At 36.0% G+C, this 17,048-nt stretch overlaps 1 long non-coding RNA gene and 1 pseudogene across 3 annotated transcripts; one reads left to right on the top strand and one right to left on the bottom strand.

Annotated features, from left to right (window-relative positions):
• The first annotated feature begins 8,798 nt into the window (after positions 1–8,798).
• LOC133817458 (tRNA-specific adenosine deaminase TAD3-like) lies at positions 8,799–12,677 on the top strand (annotated as a pseudogene).
• LOC133817459 (uncharacterized) lies at positions 11,116–16,211 on the bottom strand. Of its 3 annotated transcripts, none has more exons than XR_009885558.1 (11): positions 16,078–16,211; positions 15,884–15,963; positions 15,383–15,468; positions 15,162–15,282; positions 15,013–15,079; positions 14,653–14,908; positions 14,450–14,546; positions 14,224–14,337; positions 13,990–14,111; positions 13,725–13,890; positions 11,116–11,258 (listed from the first exon to the last, which is right to left on the bottom strand). It is a non-coding gene; the product is annotated as an uncharacterized LOC133817459 (long non-coding RNA). The 3 variants fall into 3 exon arrangements; XR_009885560.1 differs by having other exon boundaries at positions 13,990–14,095; XR_009885559.1 differs by lacking the exon at positions 16,078–16,211 and having other exon boundaries at positions 15,849–16,037.
• Positions 16,212–17,048: the final 837 nt, after the last annotated feature.

Below are 17,048 nucleotides of genomic sequence, written 5' to 3'. Positions count from 1 at the left end.
GCTATAAATTGAAGAGGAAGTCTCGATATTGTACACGCGGAACATGTTCTACAAAGTTAGAAAAGAGATGCAAAAGGAGGGAAGATATTTGGTGGAAGGCAGTTCTATTACAGAGAATGGAGTTATGTTGCACTTATACAAATGGTCAGACGCAAAGGTGAGGCAGTCATTGTTAGTAAGTTCCAACTCAGAATTCTTTGTGTGCGAATGTCAATACTTTCTTTCTTTTGGGATACCATGTCGGCATATTTTTGCAGCTATGAAGCATAGGAAGGTGATGAAAATTCCAAAGTCGCTTCTAGTTACACGGTGGACAATAAACGAATATGAATATGATAAGGCGGACCCAAATAATTATCGTGCTTGTGAGAACACATCAACTGTAGTATGTCTCTGTTGACGCGGTTCTTCGCCAACTGATAATTATACGTATAAACAGGATGGATTAGTGCTAAATAATGAACCGTAATATGAAAATGTCGTAACTCTAAACTGGAGAAATTAGTATCGTGGGAAGGTTATCACTCCTTTCTTTTTAGGTGGTTCGAAGGTTAAAATCTCTCTAGTCCACCAGTCAATATTATTGATCTCTCTTGACAATTCCTTACAGGGTGTTTCTTTACAAAAAGTATGCCAACCCCTTGCAACGCCCAGGGTCTTGGTATTTATAGGGAGAGGATACCTGGGCATTGGTAAAGGGGGTCATCCTAATAACTCTACAAAATAGAGTTATTTTACCACTTTTTATGTGCTAATTGTTACCTAATTCTTGAGTTTTTAATTAATTTATTAAGTTTTTAAGTAATTTTGAATTTATTAGTCTTATTTTGATTTTATATATTTTTGTGTGTTTTTATAGTTATTTTGTTGTAGTTTAATTATTTAAATTATTGTGTTTAGTTAGAAGTAAGAAAATGTGTGTTTTATTGAAACTAAATGTTAATATAAATTAAGTTATAATTAATATTTTCAAAGAATTAAATTGATTTATTATATAGTTGAAAATATTTTATTATGATTTATTTTATGTTTATTTTGTAGGGAATTTATTGCAATTTTGTACTTGAAAATAAAGAAAAGAAGGAAAAAACTGGTATTTTTGAGAAATCAAAGAGAAGCCTTTAGCAGTCCATCTGCCTCCCTTGGGCTCGCCTCTACCCATGCCCGAAGTCCCCTGCTATCCCACCAGCCAGCCCCGACCCAGCCATCTCCTTCAGCACTCAAACTTTCCTCTCCAACCGAAGCAGCTGAAGCCCACGGTTTCTCCATCTTCCCAGTCGAAGCACCAACCTCCCAGCAATCAGCTCCCAGCCGCCTGCCTCCCCTGCCCATCCAGGTGCTTCTCTAGCTGCACCACAAAGCAGCCCACGGCCCAGCTGCCCTCCAAAAGCACCCAACCTGCTTCCCTGCCACAAAGCAACCTCCTTTTCCCATTTTTGAGCCCAACAAACCAAATTGTCCCTTTGTCTCAAAATACCACTTTTTATCCCACTTTCTACACATTTTACCCCAAAACATCATTATTACACTCTATATTTTACCCCTATTTATCATATTATAATTAATTAAATTAATTTAATCAATTTAATTAATTTAAATTGATTATTTTAATACCTCATTTTGGCTATAAATATGGAGTTTTGAAGACCATTTAGGGTGTCATATTTTAGGAGGAGGTTACCATACCAAAAATTCTACATATTTCAAAACCTCTCTATTCTCTTCATCTTCTTCTTCTTTTTGGTTATTTTCTATGTATTTTTAGAGGAAAAATTTGGGAGTTTCTCCTCCAAATTTTCCTATTTATGTTTGTAATTTTTTGTTTATATTTGCTATTTTAGTTATGAGTTTCTAATATTTTTAAGATTATTAAGGTGATGATGAAACAATATGTAACTAGATAGTATTTATTTTATATGTTGATTTCCCATTTTGTGCAACAAAGTTTATGGAATTTTCTTCTTCAAATATCTTCTTTCATCTTAAATATCATGTATTTTGGATTGTTAGCACATATTTACACTTTGTTCTTCATTAGTGCAAAAACATAATATTCTTTGTGTAAGATGTGTCATTAAATTGTACACATCCATACTTAGAACAAAAATATTATGTTTTTCCTTATAAATAATATTCATTGATATATTTGTTATTTCATTAGATTGATTTACACTAAATGCTTTGAAATTATAATTTTGAAAAGTAAAGAAAAATATTATCTTTTTAGAAGTAATTTGTGCTTAAAATTATACATCTATTTGGAAAATGATAGTTTGATTTATTTTAACTATCACTAAAACTTGGGAATCAATGTACTTATAAATATTATTGAACTTATATTTTGTGGATTCTATTATCTTAATAATCTTTCTTTTACTATCTTGATTTCTATTTTTAATTTATTTTTATATATTGTCTTTAATTTCTTTATTATTATCTTTTATTTTATTTTTATTATACAAAAATCCCATCAATCTTTGGAACTAGGTTAGAATTTATTAATTTTGGTTTAAAATAGTTTTCTTTTCGATTTTAGACAACTCCTTTGGGTTCGACCTCGTGCTTACACGAACACTATTCTATAAATACGATTCGTGCGCTTGCGAGTTATAAATATTTAAAACATACCAGTTTTGGGTCCATCACATCTCGTGACCTTCTTACCCATCATGTCATCTCTGTGACACTGATGATTAATTCCTAAAACCTGACAGTGAGGTGTGGTATAATCAATAGGTAAGGGGGGATAATGGGCCGCATGGCCCAAACCAGTCGTGGGGTGCCTGAACACGCACGTTTATACTGCGTATCCGAGAATTTAGGAATGGAATAGACACGTGATGTCTGATATGTGCACATTTACATTGCGTGGTAGCCTTTACAAGGATTCGAGTGTTAAATCTATGCCACACCTCGAGCTTGATGTATCGTCAGCTCGTGATATCCATACTGCTGACCCACTGCCTTCGAGTAGACTGTTAACTCTCTGATCAGCTTGGGATAGAGAGGTGGAGACTCGTAACAACAACTCCGGGTGGAAGATTTACAAGTGGCGGACTGAATTATGCCCTTTTCCAGCTCGCTAATAACTTGCGGATATTTAGGGCGTACATTTGCCCCCCAAGCCCTTGCTCGTGACACATGACGTCGTCTGTGACCACAGCGGGGGCTGTTAGGTTTCTTTTTCGACTCTTCATGTCCCGTCCACTGTGCAGGTATCGGACACGTGGAGCATCGTGGTTGGCGACGGTCCGGCTTCCAAGAATTGCATTAAATGGCCTAGCCTATCCTCGGCCGTCGTTTCGTCTCTCGAGTTGTGACCCTCGTATCTTGCATTAATGCGATCGAACGATCCTCGTTCCTTTGCCTTTTACGTATATATGAGGTTGGCCACCTTTCGCATGAGCCACCCTTTATTTGAAAATTTTCCCCCCATCTTCTCTCCTTTGCAGGCGACTTTGGCTTTACACCACAACATAGCTCGGTCCAGGGCCAGGTTTGACGAGATCAAGGGAGAGTTCCAGACCGCTCAGGCCACTCTCGCGTCTGCACTACAACAAGAGCGAGATGCCAAGGCTGCCCTGACAGCTGTCAAGGAAAGCGAAAAGGCCGCACAGGTCGCACTGGCCGCTGTGAAGGCCGATCTGGAAGCCGCACAAGGGGCCTTGGCCGCGGCGAAAACCGATCTCGAGGCTGCACAGGCCACCTTGGCCACTGTGAAGGTCGAGCTTGAGGAGGCCAAGGCCGCCCTTGTTGTAGAGAGGGCATCTTCCAGCTCCTCCATGGAAGCCATGCTCTATCATTGCTGGGCCTTCAACCAGGATGGCGATTTCTCCTTCCTGGCGCCGGAGGTGTGGGAGCCCTTCCTCGAGAAGTTCAAGGCTCGTCTTCAACGGGAGGCGCCCTCTGAGACTGAGGAGACTTCCGCTGCAGGCGAGCAGGAGATCGAAGGAGTGACCTCAACGGAACGGCCTAGGGGGGCCTAGAATTTTTATTTTTATTTATTTGTAATTTTTTACCACGAGGTTTTTCTCCTCGAGACAATTGGTTTTCCCGAGTTTTCATTTTAATCTAATTTTACCATTATTGTTATTTACTTTTAGCGCATTTGGTAAAAAGTTATTTTGTGTTAATTTATTATTGATATTTCGTGCTTTTTAAGAAAAACATCGATTAATCAATTTAAATCAACTTCTAAGTTTGGGATCTGGTTGTATCCAAGATGTTGATTTTAAAAACCTAGTTCGCGTTAATTCTTTATTGATATCTCGTGCTTTTTAAGAAAAACATCGATTACTCAATTTGAATCAACTTCTAAGTTTAGGACCTGGTTGTATCCAGGACGTTGATTTTAAAAACTTAGTTCGTGTTAATTCTTTATTGATATCTCGTGCTTTTTAAGAAAAACATACATTAACCAATTTGAATCAACTTCTAAGTTTAGGACCTGGTTGTTTCCAGGATATTGATTTTAAAAAACTTAGTTCGCGTTAATTCTTTATTGATATCTCGTGCTTTTTAAGAAAAACATTGATTAATCAATTTGAATCAACTTCTAAGTTTAGGACCTGATTGTTTCGAGGATAATGATTTTAAAAACTTAGTTCGCGTTAATTCTTTATTGATATCTCGTGCCTTATAAGAAAAACATCAATTAATCAATTTGAATCAACTTCTAAGTTTAGGACTTGGTTTTATCCAGGAGGTATGCCCCCCAAGTAACCAGGAAATGAACTTTCGTGGTTACTTTAAACGTGCTCTTTTAACATTACGTCCACAAAAATATACAATAATACGAAGAAACTGTCTCATTATCTAATAAAACAAGATGGCTTTTCTAACTAAGCCCTACAAAAGTATTACTGATAATATTTCTTTAGGTGTATAACATTCCAGGTCCGTGGGACTGCCTCTCCATTAAGCCGAGCTAGCTTAAAGATTCCTTCTTTCACAACCTCTATTATTTGATAGGGTCCTTCCCAGTTTGGTCCCAACACTCCGTCCTTGGGATCTTTACCAGCTAAGAAGACTCTTCTGAGCACCAGGTCGCCTACGCCAAAGATGCGTTTCTTGACCTTTGAGCTGAAGTAACGAGTGATCTTCTGTTGATAATGCGTGAGTTGTAGCTGCGAAGCTTCTCGTTTTTCGTCAATTAGGTCGAGGGACGCGCAGAGCAATTTGTCGTTCTGGTCTTGGTCAAATGTCCGGACCCTGTGCGAGGCTATCTTTGCTTCGATGGGAAGGATGACCTCACTCCCGAAAGCTAGGGAGAAAGGAGTGTGACCCGTTGAAGTTCGGTGTGAGGTCTAGTATGCCCACAACACCTGGGGGAGCTGTTCGGGCCAAACTCCCCTGGCTTCATCCAAGCTCTTCTTAAGGCTCACTTTCAATGTCTTGTTCACAGCCTCGACCTGCCCATTAGCCTGGGGATAGGCCATGGAGGAGAAGCTTTTAACTATGCCGTGCCTCTCACAGAATTCGGCGAAGAGGTCGCTATCGAACTGTGTTCCATTATCCGACACGATCTTCTTTGGCAGCCCAAATCGGCAGACAACATTCTTGACCACGAAGTCGAGGACCCTCTTTGAAGTAATCATCGCCAAGGCTTCTGCCTCTGCCCATTTTGTGAAGTAGTCTATTGCCACCACAGCATAGCGAACTCCCCCATTTCCCGTGGGAAGGGCACCAACTAAATCAATCCCCCAGACCGCGAACGGCCACGAGGATGAGATCATCTTTAGCTAGACTGGAGGGGCTTGGGCGACAGTGGCGAACCGCTAGCACCTGTCGCAACTTTTGACATAAGAGATCGAGTCCTTTGAAAGAGTGGGCCAATAATACCCTGCCTCAACACCTTTAATGCCAAGGATTGCCCCCCAGCGTGATCTCCGCAAAATCTCTCATGTACCTGCAAAATGGTCTTCATCTCGCCTGGCAGAACACACTGCAGAAGAGGTAAAGAGAGGCCACGCCAGTACAATATCCCGTCTATCATTATCCACACACCAAGAGGTAACTTTTTTTTTTGTTAATTAGTGTCGTTGAGTATATGTGTAATAAGGAGTTAGTTGAAGATACTGTTTGACAAGTGTTTTCAGTTAGTGGTTTGTTATTTCTGTTTAGAGTCTTGTAACTCGTCTGGTAATCTTGATCTGTTGAGATTACGTACATGGTTAAATCGTCCTGTGTTACTGTGGTTAACTAACCACTTATATGACCTGTATAAATAAGCCATTTCGTGAATACAAAGACACGAGTTCTCAGCCTTTTACTCCAGTCAAACTCTTGTTCTTAAAATTTTTGTTTTTCTTTGTTTTGTGCTTTCTCAAGAAGTGCATATATTTAGTGCAATGTTGTAGGTGTTTATATATAAAGCTTAGCTGGAGTTTTCATTTCGATGTATTTGTTGAGCTTTGAGTTTGAAGTTTGAATATGCTCTGAGAAGATTTTTGTTTTGTTTTTTTAGCCTTTAAAATCTCGGTTTCACTTTGTGCGTCAAGATTATGTATCTGAGACACTTTTAAGAGTTTGACTTACTTAATCAAATTCTTGACAGCATAATATCTCATTTCATTGAAGCTGTCTTTGGTGATAGGTGAGGAAGTTCTAGGAAATAATGGCATAGTTGCAACATTCAATAATCTAGATAGGCCATCATGTCTTTAAAGTTTGCTATTGGAGGTTTTGCTGTCCTAAGTCATTCTATTGTTTTCCTTATATCTTCTTTACCTTTGTTAATATAGAACTAATACTACTGCTCATGCTAGTGCTAAATGGGCTATTGATGATCGGTGCGTTGGTTTTTTGAAACTTGAGGAGGCTCACTCTTTTGTGGTAGCCACTTTTGTCAATTAATGTAGTAGAGTTAGTTTCCCAGCAAGAAAAAAAAGGAGCTACTTGATTGATGGTTGTGAAACACTTCTCTTTTCATATTTTTCTTCAACTAGTTTATCTTATCTTGTATATTGAATTGGTCTTGGCTTGGGTCTTGTTGTGAATCTTGCAAGGATTTCCTTTCTCTGATCTGATGAAATTTAATTCACATTAGGTATATGATAAAATCCCTTATAGAGTGACATAAATTTATAATGTACATCACCTTAACTACCATAGATGTGTAATCACATGTAATCTTATTCAATTGTCAATATCAACACAGTATTGAAATTTGCTCTTTCTTTGTTTTTTAGTTTTGGGCAAGGAACTAATGTTAATTGCATGTATTCTGTCTTGTTCTACAAATTAATATTTTACATGACCAAATTACCCCCACTAAAATTATACAATTCCAATTTAACCAGCCCTAAATTCAATTATCATTTTCTTGGCACCCACTGCCCTCGTTCCCCACCAGCCATGAAACCTCCTTCACTAGCCGTCGCACTTCTCCGACCAACCACCGCTGCTGCCGGTCCTCTCCAGTCCAGGCCCTCTAAGGCTTTGGTGCTAATTTATTTTAGGTATTGATTTGTATTTTGATTTGAATGTGCTCTGAGATCTGAAATGTTGGTATAACTTTCTATATGAAATATATTAGCTAGCCATGCCTCTAAGATATGTATATACGTGCCTTTCTTTTTTCTGCTCTAGCATTTGGTTTCCTATTCTTTTATAGTTTTGGTGTTCATATAATATATTGGATTTTTAGTCCAAATTACATTTCTGCAGTTGGTAGTTCTTTAACTACTTTTGGATGTTTGACATAGAAAATTTGAAGTGCCTAATGCATTGAAATGATTAATATTTAAGGGCAGATTATGATTTTTTTTTTGGGTGGTTATGAATCTCAGTCTTCAGAGCTAATATTATAGTCTTTGGCAGTTGGCACACCATCTGTTTGATAGAAGTTCTGACTTAAAGTCATTTTTCTTTTGTCTTATCACTCTTTATCACTCTTCATTGGTGTTGTTGCAGATTTTGGCAAAAGAACTTAACTAATTTTTGTGTTATTATTGTGGTCACTTACCAAGTTAGGATTCTACATAGCATATAAAAATGCTTCATATTTTTGGTTTTAGTACAGTGAAGGAATTTACTAACCTAAAGCTTTTGATGGATAGAGTAAAAGAATGTGTAGTATGAATTTGTTGTTAAGCAATATAACATGTTTGCAGGCTGGTGTTCTTTTTGATGTGTATACAGAACTGTAATTATGTTCTTGAGACTCCATTAAAAAAATCTGGTTTGCACAATCTTGCACAACCAACAACAAAGGAAACTCAAATTGACTTGTGCAATGTATTATTTTTTTCTTTCTGAGATGTAGATCATACAAAGTCCAAATTACGCATAATTAAGTATTTAAATATATATATTTATATTTACAATTATAATTCTTTTTTTTCTTTTTTGACAATTGACCAATTTTCATTGATTTGAATCATGAAGAGCTTATACATATGTTTACATTTAGGCTAGAAATTTAAAATAAATTAATAGTATAATAATATCTATTTTGATCATTTTATAGTAATCATCAAATAATAATTTACCAAACAACACGCAGACACAACACAACTTTTTCAACTCCCAGTACCTTTAAATTTATAATTTACCAACCACTCAACAACTAAATGTTTCATCTGATTTTTCTCACAGCACAGCTACAGCCGATTGTTGCATAAGCTGCAGCTGTATCAAACTGTCCCTTATTATACTTAGGTATTTGGTTAAATGTTTAAATGAGCGAAAGATAGCTAATATTAACTACTTCTAACAAGATTTAGGGTCCTATCAGTTTTATAGGTTGAGAAGTTCGGTCTGGCTCCGGAGTGCTTTCTTCTCCAGTGTCATCTGAGGTTGGCGTTCCAGAGGTCTTGTCAACGGTGGAATTCTACAAGTAAGCGAACTCCACATGGAATTGGAGATGTGGGAGGTTGTCCACATCCCGGATAAGCCCCAAATTGCACCCAATCAACAGCCCACTGGTGATTTTGATCTATCACAACTTTCTTCTGCGTCTTCTCTCATTTCCTTCATCTATTAAGTGAATTTACTCATATGTATGTTTATATTATATATGCTGCGCTTTGCAGTGAATGTATTGGCTGCAGTTATTGAGCCTAAGCTCACCAACGCTCTTATAAGGTTTGCTCCAATCTACTATGAGTATCACTATTTCTTGCCTTCTTTCTTACTTTCTCTATGCTCACTTCCATATAAACTGCTTTTTTCTTAGGCGTTTGAACCAAATTGCTCCCCTTGAAAATCTTCGCCATGTGAAGCGGGTGCAAAAGAAGCTTCTAGAAGGAGGTTCGTGTATGGCTTTATCTATTTTCATTTTTCTTTTCCTAATTTTTTTTCTACTTTTTTCACAGCACATTTAAAGATATTTAGTCTTTTCTACATAGAGCAAATTTACATTAATAATAATAATAATAATAATAAAACGAATAGCATTTTATTATTGTGAAGATTGTGAAGTTATTGGAAACTCTATTTCCAGAATTTCTCAGTTTTTTTTGTATATATTATTTTCTTCCCCTTTTCTGTATGTCTTCCCTCACTTTACAGAGGGTGCTCACAAGTAATTGAACTCCAGTTCTCGTGGGAGTAAGTCATGGTCAGGGATTGGAGAGTGAAGACAATACTTCGTTTATTGAGCAGACTTAAAGCTAGTCATACTAATATTATATGGGATGTTTGATAGACCCATATATAGAATAAATAGGATAAAAATGGTGAACAGGTTGAAGAGATCTGATATTATTGGAAATCAAAGAGAATTACATTGACCAGCCAGGAATTCAAGAGTCTTGGCACTTTCCTAAATCGCAAAAGCTTTCTACAATCACTCAATTCATGACCCTCTAATTCTCACCTCTCCCATTTACATACCAATTTATTCCCATCATTAAAATTACTCATGAACCCCTCTACTACATTTATTCTATAAATAGCCCTCTTTACCCTTATTGGTGTCTATCAGTATTTCCACAATTTGGTGGTGACTTGACTTGGATTGACAGGAAAAATTCAGCTGTCGGTCATCTTATGCGTAGCTTCCGATGAGAGCAATGAGTCATGCAGTTGAGTGTTTTTCAAACGAAAGTGGGTCTTCCTTCATGTCTTGTAATATCTGTTGGCATTGCTACTTCTAAAATTAATCATCTAGGTGAAAACTGCAGAGTGTATACTGCACAATTTGCATTATGTAAATATTTTATATTACTTTTTATTAGTTTCTTTTCTTTAGATGATCATAACTCATATCTTCTGTTATAAATATAAAAAAATAAATAAACTTAAGAAAAGTGTAAAAAGATTTGCCGTTTTTCTTGAATTAAACATTACCCCATCATTTAATTTTGCTTGATAAGACAACTGTACTTTTTATTTTTCTCGATCACTATAACATCTATTCTTTATCCTACCTATGATTTAGTATTTTACAGTTGTGTTGACTCATTCAAGTATTCCTTAGGTATGCCAATATGCTGCATTGTCAAAAGAAGAGTGGGAAGAACAATGTAAGCTGTGGCCAACTTCGTATCATCCTCCAACCTAGTAAGACAAGATCATCATTTTGGCAATTTCGTTCATGTACCGAAGATCTATTAATAGTTATTATACCTAACATTGTCTTCTATTTCATCCTCAAACAGTAACATTGATGGTATTACTGGATTCAGTAATGAGGACAGCAAATCAATTTTTATCTTTATGAACATGGCTATTCACTTGGCAAAATCTGGCAGTGGTTCGGTAAAACCGAGATACTTTTATTCTGTTAACTATTATATCTTTTCCATATGATGCATCTTATACTTCCAAGCGTTAAGTCTTTTATTTGTGTGTGGTTATATCATAATTGCATCTTTCATTTCATCTTCAGGTTGTCAATGCTGCTGTTATAGTTGATCCTTTGGTTAAACAGGTAGTATCTACCGCATATGATCAGGTTTGTTCTTGGGATATTGAAGCAGACAAGGTTACTCTTGAAACCAACTGCCTTAGAAAGCCAGCAGCCCTTGATTTGAGTACTGATTCCGAGGGAATGGGGAGCCGTAAAACTTTGCCGTCTACTTGTCTTCAGGATGAAACAAAACAATTATACACTGGCGTGTCTTGTTTATATCCTTGGAGGTGGGCCGAGCAACAACCAGTACATAGTTCTGGTTGTTGGCACCCTTTACGCCATGCTGCTATGGTTGCTATTGAATCTTCTGCGGCCAGGGACAGGCTCCTTTTCCCCAGTTCAGGTGAGATCCAAGATACGCCAATTGATGTTGTTAACAAGCAGTATTCTATGGGCTCTCCTGCAAAAAAACAAAAGACAAATATTGAAAAGGTATGACCTTCTTTGTACTTAATTGAAGCTGAAGGGTTTTGAGAATACTGAATAGATCTACACAGTGATTGTCTTTTCAACTTTTCTCTGATACATCTTTTGAATTCCTTGTATGTGGATTGTTCACGGAGGGATTGTTCTTTGATACGCCAATTTTTCTTTCAACTTGCATGGAACAAATGGTTTAGCAGTATATTTTAGGCTCAGAATTGTTCTACATGATAATTGTTGTAACAAATTTATATATTTACTCTTCATGCTTGCCATCTGATTTTCAGTTTCATGAAAAGCCATTAAAATGTAGTGAATTATAAGTTCATACTCCTTACTGCCTTGGTTTGTATTGCACATGTTAATCAGTTAATTGTTAAGTATCATGATTGCATGCATACCAACCATTCCACTCTTGAGTTTAAATCATCTTGACAAGTGAAAAAGAAAGAGCATACAAACTCTTGCTTGTCGTAACCGTAAACTGCATGAACAATCTTTGCCTATGAGCAATGACATCTTTGAACAAATTGCTTTCGATAACTTTCGGGATTTGAGTCAACTTGTCAATTTTTAACCTTCCGATTAGATTACGGGTAATGGTATCAAGAACATTTGTGAGGAAGATTCACATTCTTTATCAGCCCGGCCATACCTTTGCACTGGTTATGACTTCTATCTTGTGTGGGAACCATGTACTATGTAAGTAGTCCTATTCATCATGTTGTTTTTGATTGCCTGTTTTTAACTGTATGATTTTACATAAATTGACAAATCTAATCTTAATGTTAATATTAGGTGTGCAATGGCCCTGGTTCACCAGAGGATTAGGCGTATATTCTATGCTTTTCCGAACCCCAATGCTGGAGCACTAAATAGTGTTTACAGACTACAAGGAGAAAGAAGCCTGAACTCAAAAACTCATATCTAAACCCACAAACTCATGAACTCGAAAACTCAGATCTAAAGCCCTTTATCGGACGTCGACATTGTTGCCTAAACCCCTCATTCGTCTGACATACAGTTTCTCATCCAAAGCCCAAGCTGCGTGCAAGAATCGTCTCCATTCTCCAAGCTTGATTGAGACTATATAATATCATCGTAGAAAAAGAAAGAGGAGGAGAGGAGAAAATGGAAGGAAGAAGATGGAGAAGAAGGAAAAAATTGAAGAGATAAAAAAGATTGATTGAGAAAATATCTTCTTTTTTGTTTTTATTTTATTATTGTTTTTTATTAATTAAAATAAATAATAATTACTTTTTTTATTTTGAAAATATTTAATAATTTTTTTAAAAATTATGACATGGACTCGTCATAGGCTGACATGTGTCCATATACCGTTTGTTTTATTTAGTAATTATTAAATTTATTTAAAATTTTAAATTTTAAAAACAAAGGTACTGGTTTTAGTTTGTTGATTATCACCGCATAGATTTTTTTTTTTAAATAATAAAATTCTATTCAAATAAGACAATTATTATTATAATTATTATGATCTTTGTTGCTCCAAGAACTTCCTCTCAAAAATCAAGAATTTGTCCAAGAATGTCCTCCAAAGAATCAAGAAGTCCAAGAATGCATGATCATGATCATGATGATCACGAGGGCGATTGTGATCGTCAAAGCGCATTGTCAGAATCAAGTAGTGAATATTTCAATGTTAGGTACCCATCATTGCCACCAAAACAAGCTGCTAGAGTTGCTATGCTGGGGAAACGCTTTGCCAAAATCATTGTCAAAGCACAACAATCTACTAGTCGTACTAGTAGTGATCAAGCACCTTCAACAAATACGATTACTTTTTACCATCAAATGATGAACACTAGAAAACGTAATCGAGATCGATTCATCGATCGAAGTCTTGAAGATCATGCCAAGAAGCAAGAAGAAGCTCACAAAAAAAAGATTGAAATTAGTCAAAGGCCAAGAAAAGATGAGATGAGAAATGTTGAAATTAGTCAAAGGCCAAGAGAAGATGAGATCAGAGAGACTGAAAATAGTCAAAGACCTAAAGAAGATGAGATCAGAAAGATTGAAATTAGTCAAAAACAAAAAAAAGATGAGATCAGAAAGATTGAGATTGAAAGGCAAAGAGAAGCTGAGAGGATCGCCATTAATAGCATCACCAAGACATGTGATTTCGATAACCTTAGTGTTATGGAAGATTTTTACAAACTCATAGGTTATTCTAGTCCTAGTAATAGTTATAGTTCTTATTCTAGGAGTTCCAAATGAAGTTTAGTGTTGACTGAAAAGTAACATTTTTAATTGTTTTTGTTTTTATTATTTTTTTTTTTATGAAACCTTATTCATAATTCTTTATTTATATAATATTATTGTGTATAGAGTGATAACCATTAAACATGAAAGAACATAACACACACTTGTTCCAGGGACGAGCAAAATATTATATATACATATATATATATTTATATACTATTACCTTCTTGTTCAATGGACGTGCTTTAAACTTGGGAATTTTGGCCATCATCTCTTCTTCAAGCTCGTTGAGCGTGCTCATCTTAACAGAGCTTTTAATGTGAGCGTGCTCGTTGAGCTGTTTCAAACTCAGGTTCCTTGGGCCTTGTCAATGTGAGTCTAGGCTTCATCTGCACAATAGAAGCATAAACAACACGAAAATTAAGTACTGTGGAAAGTATAAAATAAAAGGACAGCAAAAAACTGGGACTTGATTTTATTTCTCTAACCTGAGAACCAGTGTGAGGCAACGACAAGGGTCTCTGGTACTTGATTGGAACTTCTTCATCATTTCAGCAGCTGAAACAAATGGAGGAGCTTGTGCTGGTGCTGCTCCTTCTCGAACATAAATCTATTCCGGGGTAAAAAAATTACCAGTTAAATTCCATGTTCACCAACCTTCGAAATTTTTTCAAAGAATTATAATGAGAAAACCAAAAAGCAATTTAATGAAAAACACAAACCTTTCTTTCATCTTTTTTAGCTCTATTCACAGTTGATGGGCAGAAGTTGGAACTGCCACTTACAAGACCCGATTTTGTCTTGTGGGGCAAATTATGCGGTTTGAGGCTAAGAATCTGGATTTTGAAGAGACAAGACAACACATTAGTTTTAAGATGAAAAAAAAATCAAAATAAGCAACAGGGGAAGGGGAAGACAAAAAAAGAAGCGTAGCAGCTTCATAATTACCTGTCTAGATTGTCCTCCTTCCAACTTCTGTCGCTTAATTGCCTGATTCTCCTGGGCCAAAGTGAGAGTCCCAGCAGTGCTTTTCACATTTGTTTCACTACAAGGTTTTGAGTTTAATTAACCGCACATAATCAGTACCCACTTGAAGGCCCAAAATTTTTTAAAAAAAAAACGTATATCAGAACAAAGAAAAATGCACCCACCTTTTCAAACAAAGATGGTTTGGGGGTTTTGGATTGTGACGACTTTATCTGACTTTTTGGCTTCAAGGCTGATGGGTTTCTAACTAAAATAGCAATCTTTTTAGCTGTCTGGTGCTTCTTGGAGTTGGTCCCAGGATTCGGTGGCACAGGAGTGCAAGCTTCTTTTTCTGCTTGAACAGAAGGTTTGCTATTCTCTTTATCACTATTCGCTTCACTTTTCACATCAGAAGAAGAAGAAACTATCGTAGCTGATGCTCTGAGATAGGCAGAGAAAGCGCAAACAAAAATGGAATCAGAATTTTAGCACTAATTACTAGTATTAAAGTACTAATTCCATGGCATAGATCCATGAAGACAAACCTGTCATGTTTCTCAGTACTCTTGCTTCCCCTTTGCCACCCTCCTTTGAACCTTTATCAGCAGAATTCTGAAAAGACAAACTTGATCAGATACAGAAAAACAACAAAGATGTCTTGATGGAAAAGAGTTTTAATATAATAACTAAGTACCACTATGACATTTTCTTCTTTGGTCTCTGAAGAAATTACTTCTTCCTTTAACTCAACTGGACTAAGCACGGTTTCAGACATAGTTTCCGAAGTACCATTAATTTTCAAATCGGACGATGAACTAGAAGTATGAAAAATATTCAGTCACGAATGATATCAATAAAAGGACATAAACTAAGTTCTTCTAATTTAAGATGAAAAATAAAACTATAGAAAGTCACCTCCTTCTGCATCTGATCTGCTACACTAAAATCGCATAAGCTTTCCATGGTGAAAGATCTACCGGTCTTGATTCTAGGCATGAAAGCTGCATATATTTGGGGCAAAAGAATACTTTGAAAAGTTACAACAACAAACACTCGAACTCTGAACCAAATTCTAAAAAAAATTCTATCATCTCCGGAGAGCAATTAACTTCATTGAAAGCGAAAGAAAAACACATAGAACTTAAGAATTAGCATAATCAAACTCATAAGTTCCATAATTACTATAACACAACAACTTCGCTATCTCAAAACATGGATATATTTAATGAGGAACAAAAATAAATCTTTCGTTCTTGGTCATACAAGAAAACTTAGTTCACCAAAGTCTTGACACCAAAAGAAGCGGAAACAAACCATTCAAATAATCGTGAAAGAAGTCCAATCGAAACTTCAATTAGAATAATCAAGGACTAAGAAAAACCTTAGAAGCTGAGATGAAATAATCGAGGAACATACGAGAAGGGGCGTGAGTGAGGGCGGTGTCGAACCAGAGCTCGGCCTTGCGCTTGATATATAAAAAAACCAGAGTTGTCAACCTGTATAAAATTAAAGTTGTCAAGAACTACAAAATGACCCGCTAAAAAAAACACCAACAACAAAAGGAACCATAACTAAATAACTTTGTCAAAATATAATTAACAATAAACAACCTTCATATAACAAAAGTGGTTCATTTTATTTTCATTTTTCTTGTACTCTTGGAGCTTCATTCATGTCATTCATCAGGAATAAGAAATCTTAGAAACAAGTTTGTGGTGGAACATCAATTGATGAACTTGCAGCCTACAAAAAATAACACATTTATTATATGACACAAAGGAAAAATCAAATTATATAATTTGTGAGTTTTTAACTCACTTGTTTCTTGGCATTCTTAATAGAAGAATAATTTTTATTGCCATTTTCATTCTCATTAGACGGATTGTTTGCTACTCTATAAAAAAAATTGTAAAAGTAAAAAACTTTCATAAAACATAATATTGACTATGAAAAGTATTCAAGTCTATTTACACTTACAGATTTGTTAAGCTTCTTTTTTAGATCTTGCCTTCTTTCACAATTGAGTTTGTTATGTCCTATTTCTCCACATTTAGAGCAAGTGATCTTCCCATGAACATTTCTTGGCATTTTGGTCTTCTCATAAGTTTTCTTTGAGTAATAAGAGTGTACATAGCCTTCTGTAATTTGTTCTCGCTATAAATAGCAGGACAAACATGCATACAAGGTATGCCAGTTAGATCCCAAGGCTTGCAAGTATATGTATGATCATTTAGGTCTACCACATTTGTGGTATTGTAATTCTCACCTACTGACTTAAAAGCCCACTAAAAACTGCCTTATGTTTTTTTTTAAGTAGTTGCATATGATATTTTGGAAGATTGGACTGTTACAACAAATGAGAGGCATTTCTGGTATTGTTAAAAGTTCTAAAACTAAACTCATATATATAGCTTTAGAAAAAGCTTCAGAGGTACGATTTGATTCATTCTAAGTTTTGGGGTTTTGGAAAACACTTAGAGAGAACTTGTAAGGTTTGTGAGAGAGAGTTTTGATTCTTGGAGTTGTTTTTCTTCAAGAACTTACATGTAAAAGTTTCCTCTGCTCTAAACACAAGCGTTTC

Source organism: Humulus lupulus, chromosome 2 (assembly GCF_963169125.1).
Source record: "Humulus lupulus chromosome 2, drHumLupu1.1, whole genome shotgun sequence".
In the NCBI taxonomy this organism is placed as follows: Eukaryota; Viridiplantae; Streptophyta; class Magnoliopsida; order Rosales; family Cannabaceae; genus Humulus; species Humulus lupulus.
Note: the sequence above shows the minus strand (reverse complement) of the source record. Positions and strands in the feature narration are given on the sequence as shown.